Source organism: Hemiscyllium ocellatum, chromosome 14 (genome assembly GCF_020745735.1).
Source record: "Hemiscyllium ocellatum isolate sHemOce1 chromosome 14, sHemOce1.pat.X.cur, whole genome shotgun sequence".
NCBI classification, from domain to species: domain Eukaryota; kingdom Metazoa; phylum Chordata; class Chondrichthyes; order Orectolobiformes; family Hemiscylliidae; genus Hemiscyllium; species Hemiscyllium ocellatum.
In genome coordinates, this window is record NC_083414.1 from 13,940,314 (window position 1) to 13,951,291 (window position 10,978).

Consider the following 10,978-nt stretch of genomic DNA (forward strand, 5'->3'; position numbering starts at 1 on the left):
AATGAAAGTCAGTCAATGCCCCAATATAGTTCCATGAAAGATCACCCCCACATGGGAAAGTAACTGAAATAGACGGTCCAATGCCACATGCATAGCTATAACAAAAGAAGAGAGAAAGTGCTCAGTGCTACAGCGGGCGCACAGAGAGGGGAACCGGAAGGCAAGCGGAGACCAGTTTAAGTTAACGTTTTTCTTTTCGCAGTCTGTGTTTTTTTTCAACTAGGAGCGGGAATCCGGAAGTTGTCAACAGAGGCTTCTGGGAAGGTAAGAAGATTGAGTGGAGAAGGAACCAGTCGGCTGAACAGGTAAGCTACTTAGTGTTCTTGTTTTGGAGACTAAGTGTAGAGTTATGGCAGTGCAGGCAGTGGAATGTTCCTCCTGCAGGATGTTTGAGGTAGGGGTGACCACCGATGCTCCTGCCGACTTCACCTGCAGGAAGTGCAGCCAGCTCCAGCTCCTCACAGACCGCGTTAGGGAACTGGAGCTGGAGTTGGATGAACTGAGGATTATTCGAGAGGCTGAGAGGGTGATAGATAGAAGCTACAGGGACATTGTTACGCCAGAGAACAGAGGTAGCTGGGTAAAAGTTAGAGGTGGGAAGGGGAGGAAGCAGGCAGTGCAGGGATCCCCTGTGATCGCTCCCCTCAACAATAGTATACCGCTTTGGATACTGTTGGGGGGGACGGCCTAGCAGGGGTAAGCTGCAGTAACCGGATCTCTAGCACGAGGTCCAGCTCTGAGGCCCAGAAGGGAAAGGGGGAGAGGAGGAGAGCGCTAGTTATAGGAGACTCTATAGTTAGTGAGACAGACAGGCGGTTCTGTGGACATGGGCGAGACTCTCGGATGGTTTGTTGCCTCCCGGGTGCCAGGGTCCGAGACGTCTCGGACCGTGTCTTCAGAATCCTTAAGGGGGAGGGTGTGCAGCCAGAAGTCGTGGTGCACATTGGCACCACGACATAGGTAGGAAGAGGGGTGGGGAGGTCATTCAGGAGCTCAGGGAGTTAGACTGGAAGCTAAAAGCTAGGACAGACAGAGTCGTCATCTCTGGGTTGTTGCTGATGCCATGTGACAGTGAGGCAAGGAATAGGGAGAGAGTGCAGTTGAACACGTGGCTGCAAGGATGGTGTAGGAGGGAGGGCTTCAGGTATTTGGACAATTGGACTGCATTCTGGGGAAGGTGGGACCTGTACAAGCAGGACAGGTTGCACCTGAACCAGAAGGGCATCACTATCCTGAGAGGTAGGTTTGCTAGCACTCTTCGGTGGGGTTTAAACTAATTTGGCAGGGGGATGGGATCCGGACTTGTAGTCCAGCAAGTAGGTTAGTTGTTTTTCAGGATATCCAAGAATGTAGGGAGGCTGTGGAGAAGGTAGCACTGACAGGGAATACTTGCGGACACAGAGATGGACTCAAGTGTGTATACTTCAACGCAAGGAGTATCAGAAATAAGGTGGGTGAACTTAAGGCGTGGATCGATACTTGTGACTACGATGTTGTGACCATCACGGAAACATGGATAGAAGAGGGACAGGAATGGTTGTTAGAGGTTCCTGGTTACAGATGTTTCAGTAAGATTAGGGAGGGTGGTAAAAAAGGAAGGCGGGGTGGCATTGCTAATTAGAAATGGTATAACGGCTGCAGAAAGGCAGTTCGAGGGGGATCTGCCTTTGGAGGTAGTATGGGCTGAAGTCAGAAATAGGGAAGGAGCAGTCACCTTGTTGGGTGTTTACTATAGGCCCCCCAATAGCAGCAGAGATGTGGAGAAACAGATTGGGAAACAGATTTTGGAAAGGTGCAGAAGCCACAGGGTAATAGTCATGGGCAATTTCAGCTTCCCAAATATTGATTGGAAGCTCTTTAGATCAAATAGATTGGTCGGGGCGGTGTTTGTGCAATGTGTCCGGGAAGCTTTTCTAACTCAGTATGTAGATTGTCCGACCAGAGGGAAGGCCATTTTGGATTTGGTACTTGGTAACGAACTGGGACAAGTGATGGGCTTGTTAGTGGATGAGCATTTTGGTGATGGTGACCACAATTCTGTGACTTTCACCTTGGTTATGGAGAGAGATAGGTGCGCACAACAGGGTAGGTTTTACAATTGGGGGAAGGGTAAATACGATGCTGCAAGACAGGATCTGAGGAGCATAAATTGGGAGCATAGGCTGTCAGGGAAGGATGTCGTTGAAATGTGGAACTTTTTCAAGGAACAGATACGACGTGTCCTTGATATGTATGTACCTGTCAGGCAGGAAAGAGATGGTCGTGTAAGGGAACCTTGGTTGATGAGGGAGGTTGAATGTCTTGTAAGGAGGAACAAGGAGGCTTACATAAGGTTGAGGAAACAAGGTTCAGACAGAGCGTTGGAGGGATACAGGATAGCAAGGAGGGAGCTGAAGAAAGGGATTAGGAGAGCTAAGAAAGGGCATGAAGAATTTTTGGTGGGTAGGATCAAGGATAACCCCAAGGCCTTTTATGCGTATGTGAGAAACATGAGAATGACGAGAACGAGGATAAGTCCGACCAAGCACAGTAGTGGGAGACTGTGTATTGAGTCGGAAGAGATAGGAGAGGTCTTGAATGAGTATTTTTCTTCAGTATTTACAAATGAGAGGGACCGTATTGTTGAAGAGGAGAGTATGAAACAGACTGGTAAGCTAGAGGAGATACTTGTTAGGAAGGAAGATGTGTTGGGGCATTTTGAAAAACTTGAGGATAGACAAGTCCCCCGGGCCTGACAGGATATATCCTGGGATTATGTTGGAAGCAAGAGAGGAAATTGCAGAACCATTGGCAATGATCTTTTCGTCTTCATTGTCAATGGGGGTGGTGCCAGGGGACTGGAGAGTGGTGAATGTTGTGCCCCTGTTTAAAAAAGGGAATAGGGATAACCCCGGGAATTACAGGCCAGTTAGTCTTACTTGTGTGATAAATGTGTGGTTATCCACTTTGGTGGCAAGAACAGGAAGGCAGATTACTACAAAAATGGAGTCAATTTAGGTAAAGGGACAGTACAAAGAGATCTGGGTGTTCTTGTATACCAGTCAATGAAAGTAAGCATGCAGGTACAGCAGGCAGTGAAGAAAGCTAATAGCATGCTAGCCTTCATAACAAGAGGAATTGAGTATAGAAGCAAAGAGCTCCTTCTGCAGCTGTACAGGGCCCTGGTGAGACCGCACCTGGAATATTGTGCGCAGTTTTAGTCTCCAAAATTGAGGAAAGACATTCTGGCTGTTGAGGGACCGCAGCGTAGGTTCACGAGGTCAATTCCTAGAACAGCTGGACTATCTTACGCTGAAAGATTGGAGTGACTGGGCTTGTATACGCTTGAGTTTAGAAGACTGAGAGGGGATCTGATTGAGACGTATAAGATTATTAAAGGATTGGACACTCTGGAGGCAGGAAGCGTGTTTCCACTGATGGGTGAGTGCCGAACCAGAGGACACAGTTTAAAAATAAGGGGGAGGCCACTTAGAACAGAGTTGAGGAGAAACTTCTTCACCCTGAAAGATTAGATTACTTACAGTGTGGAAACAGGCCCTTTGGCCCAACAAGTCCACACCGACCATCCAAAGACCCATTCCCCTACATTTACTCCTTCACCTAACACTATGGGCAATTTATCATGGCCAATTCACCTAACCTGCACACTTTTGGACTGTGGGAGGAAACCGAAGCACCCGGAGGAAACCCACGCAGACACGGGGAGAATGTACAAACTCCATACAGACAGTTGCCTGAGGTGGGAATTGAACCTGGGTCTGTGGTGCTGTGAAGCAACAGTGCTAACCACTGTGCCGCCCATAAAGTGGTGGGCGTATGGAATGCTCTGCCCCAGAAGGCAGTGGAGGCCAAGTCTCTGGATACTTTCAAGAGTTGGATAGAGCTCTTAAGGATTGTGAAATCAAGGGTTTTGGGGATAAGGCAGGAACACAGGATTGAGGATGATCAGCCATGATCATAATGAATGGTGGTGCAGGCTCGAAGGGCAGAATGGCTACTCCTGCACCTATTGTCTATTGTCCATCACCTCCATCCCCACCCCCATTCACATACTGTACTCTTTGCTACCTTCCCCCACCCTCCTCTCTGACCTATCACCTCCATCTCCACCCCCATTCACCTATTGTACTCTTTGCTACCTTCTCCCTACCCCCACCCTCCCATTAATCTCTCCACCCTGGAGGCTTCCTGCCTCTATTCCTGATGAAGGGCTTTTGCCCGAACCATTGATTTTCCTGCTCCTCAGATGCTGCCTGACCTGCTGTGCTTGTCCGGCACCACCCTGATCTAAACTCTGGTTTCCAGCATCTGCAGTCCTCACTTTTGCCGAGTTGGTGAGGTGGTGCCCAGGACAGTAAAATGAAACGTGTATTTCATGAATCAGATATCAGCTTCCTTTACAAGACATGCATTACTCAGCTACAGTTGCGAGGGGTTGTTACACTGTCAGCAATGGTATCTTTCAGATGAGATCTTAAACCAAGACCTCAGAGTCAGACTGATGTTGAAGGTCCTTGTACTCTACTTCAAAGGAGAGTAGGGTATTTCCCTCCAGTGCCCAGGCTAATGTATATCCTTCGATCAACATTACACCACAGTTGTGACCCCAACTTGGAACATGCCTGTGTGCTCCACTTTGGTTGCTGTAGCCAATGGGGCAATACTATCTCTTGGTGACATCTGCGACTTTTGAGACTCCAGTTCAGGAAGCATTGAGAAATCTGGTGGATAATCCCAGCCCTGCTGGTTTGCATTCCTTTGATATCAGAACTTAAAGGATCCACTCCTGTTGCACTGGAATCTTCTATGGCTGTGCAAATAGCTCAATGTTAATTGAGAAAAGGACTCTCGAAAAGTACACCACCAAGACTACCATGACTTGAGGGACCAAGGGTGCGCTGATGATAAAGTTACCATAGCCCCAGAGAGGTTATGGCTACTGTTTCATTGGAGAGGGATGACTGATGATGCGTTTAACCTGAGGGTCACCATGCCTCAAGCAAGGTGTGAGATTGAGAGGGCAGAACTTTCATGGTGGCCTCAGCTGGCTTAGGAATTGAACCCATGCCATTGGCATCACTACCTAGCCGTTCAGCCAACTAAACTAACTTTATTGCTGGTGAAGCCCCTCCCAGTGTAACACAGAAGTGAAAACCACTATCTGTTGGGACACCTGACCTGTCTTGTGTGAATAAGGAACAGGTCAATGTAGAACTATGCAGTGACATAACGTCAAACATGCCGAAGGAAATTGCTTATGGTAAGATGTATCTTTGTTGTATACTGTTTGTAAAAAGTGAGATTTGTTCTTTCTATATGAAGTATCATTTGCCTGTTAATTTATGTTTAATTTTCACTGGTTGCATGTTGTGATAAAGTATTAGTTACAGAAAACAGATTCCAGTTGGTCATTACTTCATTTGGGGATCATTCAGTAACTCTGATCATTTTGGCTTAGAGCTTCCGGAGGGAACTGTATTAGGGAGGATTGAGGAGTGGACCAGGGTATTGCTGGAAAAAGTTCCCTTCAGGATGCTGAAAGGGCAGAGAAAGGTAGATTTTATCATTCTGGAAGGGGTGAAAGTCATGGTGGAGTCTTGGATGAACTGATCTTCCTGAATCCCACATCAGCCACTGACAGAGCGACCAAATTTGGTTAGACCACTAGCTGCTGGAAATTTCAGGCACATTCTGTTTAACTTAATTACTCGGACCTTCTCTAATTCCATCCTCCTGTGGCATCTCTTACTTTAACTGCTTCATCTTTGACCGCCTTAGCTTCAGCTGCCCGTGTCCCATATTCCAGTGTCTCATCCTCTTTTCCTCTCCAACTCTCTATGTTTAAGATGCTCCTTAAAAACTACTTTTGGACAAGGCTTTGTGTCACCAGCCTTATATCTCCATGGGTGCTTTGATGTCAAATTGTGTTCGATAATGCTGCTTTGAAGCACCTTGGAACACTCTCCTCCATTAATGATGCTATATAAATGCAAGCTGTTATTGGGTATGCAGGGAAGAACAGTAGTAGGAATTAACAAGATATAAACAATACTAATGAGTAACACTGAAGTAACCCTGCTGCTTTGATGGCTAAGGCTAAATGGATTCTACTGAGACCTTGTCCAACTTCTCCGACACACCTAGGATGTAAACATGAGATACAACTTCAAACAAAACTGTACAAAGCACTGAGTATAGCTCAAGCTGGACTTGTGAAGGTGGTACTCGGGGCTCTGGGGAGATTGTACCTGGTGTACTGGCCAGAGGTTCAGACCCCTAACCAATGTTTTTGGCTGGGATTTGTGGGATTGAAGAGACTGTCTTATGAGGAAACTTTGAGTAGGCTAAGGGGGACAAAGTGGCTCAGTGGTTAGTGCCACTGCCTCACAACACCAGGGTTTGATTTTACCCTTCGGCAGCTGTCTCTGTGGAGTTTGCACATTCTCCCTGTGTCTGCCTCTAGGTGCTCCGGTTCCTCCCACAGTCCAAAGATGTGTGGGTTAGGTGGATTGGCCACAGGAAATGCAGGGTTGCAGGGTGGGGGTGGGTCTGGGATGTTCTTCGGAGGAGTGGTACAGACTCAATGGCCCAAATGGTGTGCTCCCACACTGTAGGGATTTTATATTTCCGAGATTAGGTTGGAATATTCATTGTAATTTGGAAAAATGAGAGGTGAACTGATTGAGATAGCTTAGGATGCTGAGCGAGCTTGCTGTGATAGATGCTGAGAAGATATTCCCCCTCCCCCCCCCGTGGGGGCAATTCAGAACCTAGGGGAGTACTTGAAGGATAAGATGTTTTAGATGGAGATGAGGAGAAGTCTCTTCCCTCAGGGGATCATTAGTCTAATAAATAAGGGTCACAATAATTCAGCTGAGAGCAGATGTAATAGAGGTTTTCAAAACCATGAGTGACCAGGATAGAGTGTATAACTGTTCCTGTTCTTAAATGGGATTAGGATCATTAGGTTTTGACTGGCACAGACCTGATGGGCTGAAGGGCCTTTTTCTGCACCATAATAATTCAATAATTGTTTCCGTGGAAGTCTCCTCCCCAGAGAGAAATAGAGGCAGGTCATTGAACATATTCAAGCCTAAGTAAGATAGATCTTTGATTGACAATGGACTAAAGGCAGAAAGTTGGTGTTGAGATCAGAATCAAATCAGCCATAATCTTATTGAATGGTATAGCCGGCTTGATGGGCTGAAGAGCCCGCTCCTATTTGTTTAAGTCCTTATCACCCGAGCAGAACGATCCTTTCGAAACGTCTGTGTTATTGGGTTAGTCCGCCTTGCGGTGTTTTGAGGTGGTAGAACCATGTCCTCTTGGTTCATTATGAAGGAGGAATCAAACATTACATGGTGAAAGGTATAACTGTTAAAATATGAACAGCTGTGGGTGTTGACACAAGAGCTAATTATCCAAAGGAGCGGGTGTGACAAGATTGTGAAAATCTAACTGAACATTCATGAATGGATCATAAAAGATGATTATACATCCTATTCTGACACTGAGCTACAAGTCTGGTTGGCAAGGATGAGTAAACAGTTGGATTCAGCTTTAATGTAGCCAGATGCACAGCTTTAATAGTAAATACATCTGGGCCTTAAAAACACCTGCAAAACGCAAACGACATAGATAAAGGATACCGCCTGAACTGTTAGCCAGCTGTCACTCTGATCCAGAGAGCTCACAGAAGCTAAAATGACATCCCTCACCAATATTTCCTGCATTGATACCAATCACCGCATTTCAAAGCCATTCACCGTCTGCAAAGCCCGATACGGCACAAAACAAATACAATTTTGGAATTCCCTTCCTCAAAAAGCTCTGGATGCAAAATATTTAAAGATGTTTAAGGCAGAGGTGGATAGATTCTTGCTTGCTGAGGGGATGAAAGATTATTGGGGTTCTGCGGGAATGTGGAGTTGAGTTTGAAATGAGGTCAGCCATGATTTTGTGGAATGGTGGAGCAGGTTCGAAAGACTGAGTGTCCTTCTCTTGTGCTGAAAATGTGTTGCTGGTTAAAGCACAGCAGGTTAGGCAGCATCCTAGGAACAGGAAATTCGACGTTTCAGGCCAGAGCCGTGTCTACTGTCCTTCTCTTGTTCCTTGTTCAAATGCTCATAAGGATTACAAGGCAGCAGTCCATTCACAGTATTTAGATTGTATCACTGGAGTGAGGTAACATGGTCAATTACTCATTCGTCTCACCGACCTTGAATTCTTCTGTTATGTCGAGGTGTCATTTATCAATTGTTTCCATGCCCTTAATCTCCCTTTCTTTGGGAGGAGACCTACTTTTGGAGGCAAGGTCATTGATGAAGCATGGCTGGGCCAAGGCTATCGAGGGGGTGGGGACCAGGCTACTCACCTACTGTGCTATTGATACTCCACCTCGAAAGGAACACACAAAGCGAAAGTAGGGGAGGTGTTAACATTCAAATACAGAAGAAAAAAAAACTGCAACTGTCAAAGGTGATGTCATATTTACCGAAAACCTTGAAAAGCCTTTCACAATAACAAACCTGTGGCTTCCCTCAAACTGACAATTCAAGCGGGCGGAGCCACATTACACACCTTAATGAATCGCTATCTAATGCAGAATAAGGTCGATACAAATACAAGAGAGGTGTATTTCCAGTCTTGTCCTGAATCCGAACTGAGTTACAGAAAGTGAAAGCAGACCGTCTTGAGAAAAGCTGAAAGAGGTTTCGATTTTGCCAGGTGCTTGAGTTTCTCCAGATTTCAAGCTCGCTTCCTTCAGAGTGGGAGAATGGAGCTATCTCCATTTGGGATTTCACCATGTCTCTTACAAAGAAGTTTTGGGCTACAGCCAGCAGTGGTTTTGGTGGGTAGGATTGACTCAGGTCTCCCTCAGCAAGGCTGAAAAGCACTCGGAGATGATCTCAGCTACTAAAACGCCAATCAATCCATTCAAGAGCCAGCAAACGTTCGTGCTGTCTGCCGAAGTGCTTAATAGGCAGAAGTTTGCAGATCAATGTCACTGGGTAACATGAGGGAATGGGAGAAGACTTTTCTAGAGCAATGTCTTTCTCTGAAACTTCGTATATAACCCACGAGGTGATATAGCATGCAGGTCAGCCTGCTGTGTATCATGGTTGTTAACATGGTTGGTCAAACTTTGCACAGGATGTAACCATACAGTATGTTCAACGACCAACCTCTTAACTATCAATATCCTGGGGGTTACCACTGACCAGAAACTGAACTGGATTAGCCATATAATACAAGAGCAGGTCAGAGGCTAGGGATACTGCAGTGAGTATTCTCATATATGAATACTTACCTCTTGATTGTCCAAAGCCTGTCTATCATCTACAAGGCATAAATCACTTACCTGGACATGTGCTGTTCCAACAATGCTCAAGATGTTTGGCACAAACCAGGAAAAAGGACCCAACTTGGTTGACACCACATCCACACCCTCCAACGCTGGTGCTTAGAGAGCAGAATATATTATCTACATTTACTGCATTCATTTACCAAGGCTCATTAGACAGCACCTTCCAAACTCACAACCACTTCCAGCTAAAAGAACAAGGGCAGCAGACACTTGGGGTCACAATGACCTGTGAGTTCCCCTCCAAGCCACACACCAGCTTGACTTGGAAACATATCACCATTCTTTCAGTGCCACTGGGTTAGATTCCTGGAATTCCCTCCCTACCTGCATAGGGGTGTCCCTATACAAAATGGACTGCAACAGCTCAGGAAGCAAACTCACTACCACCTCCTTAAAGGGCAATTAGGGATGGTTAGTAAATGCTAGATCAGCCAGTAATGCCCACATCCCATGAGTGAACTTAAATATAACACAGAGGCCAGAATGCTAACTATTGATATCATGTTTGAACAGCACTGAGAACAGTAATTCTTAGTAACTATTCACAGATATGAAAACCAAAAATAAATTGGAAGTTTAACAAAAAGAATTGTTGCGTGCCAAGCTTTGCAAAGTTAAATGGTTTCCTAAAAATGTTAAATCTGGAAAAGCATTTGCAGTTTCGACTGATACTAGACAAGTTGGAGCAAGTCTGCAATGATGACAGAGCGATTATGCAAAGTTAGAGGAAAATGAAATTGTAGCACAGACAGCAATTGGAGGTGTCATTTACTGCAACCCTGTTTGAACTGAGGCACTGACACTGCAATATCTGACAGTTCCATCTCTAATCAAGGCAGCTGGTCATTCCATCGCTTTCTGACGGTTTTGAAGATAATTACATTTTAAGTAAGAACAGTCAACATGCTACGCAGGTAGATTTCAGCAGAACTGCCTGAATTTGAATAGCTACATAATTGATACATCTTCTAAAGGAAGTTGTTCTTACACAGACTGGTGTGTCTCTCATTGAGCCCCCTGTTTGTGTTGTCGCCAGGAATTCTGTGGGGCTGCCCCAGCTGTTACATCACGACCTCTTATCTGAAGGTGAACTGAGCACCTGATCTCATATTCTCACTGACCAAAAAGGTCACCCTTTTCCAGCACCACACTATCATGTAATCATGGTACCCTGCAGCACAGCACAGAAGGTGGTCACTCAGTCCTTTGAAAGAGTTGGACAATTCGTGCCTATCCCTGCTTTGTGCACTGGGCCCATAATCAGCTCCTGTTCCCACCTGGACCCACCGTATCTTTGTCACCACTGCACAAGTTCGGGCTATTCAGATGCTTTTTTTGGCTGAGCTTCAGATTCTCCACTGTTTATGCACTCCTGGTCACATCCAGGACACAGCTCATACCCTACACTGCACTCAGTTGAAATTGCCCAATGATCTGGTCCATGAGGGTCTCATTGGCTCCCAATCCTCCAAAGCCTCAAATTTAACATTCTGATCCACTTATTGGAATCTCATTATTGCCTCAATTCTTCCCACCCCTAAAATCTACATCTGTATGTCACCTCTGAGGTGCTTTGGGAGTTTTTAAAACACTAAAAGGTGTTATATAAAT

At 45.7% G+C, this 10,978-nt stretch overlaps 1 protein-coding gene across 1 annotated transcript in view; it reads right to left on the reverse strand.

Moving 5' to 3' along the window:
- Positions 1-10,978, reverse strand: part of uba1 (ubiquitin-like modifier activating enzyme 1) — a 290,553-nt gene that overhangs the window by 146,874 nt on the left and 132,701 nt on the right. The gene's annotated exons all lie outside the window — the stretch shown is intronic.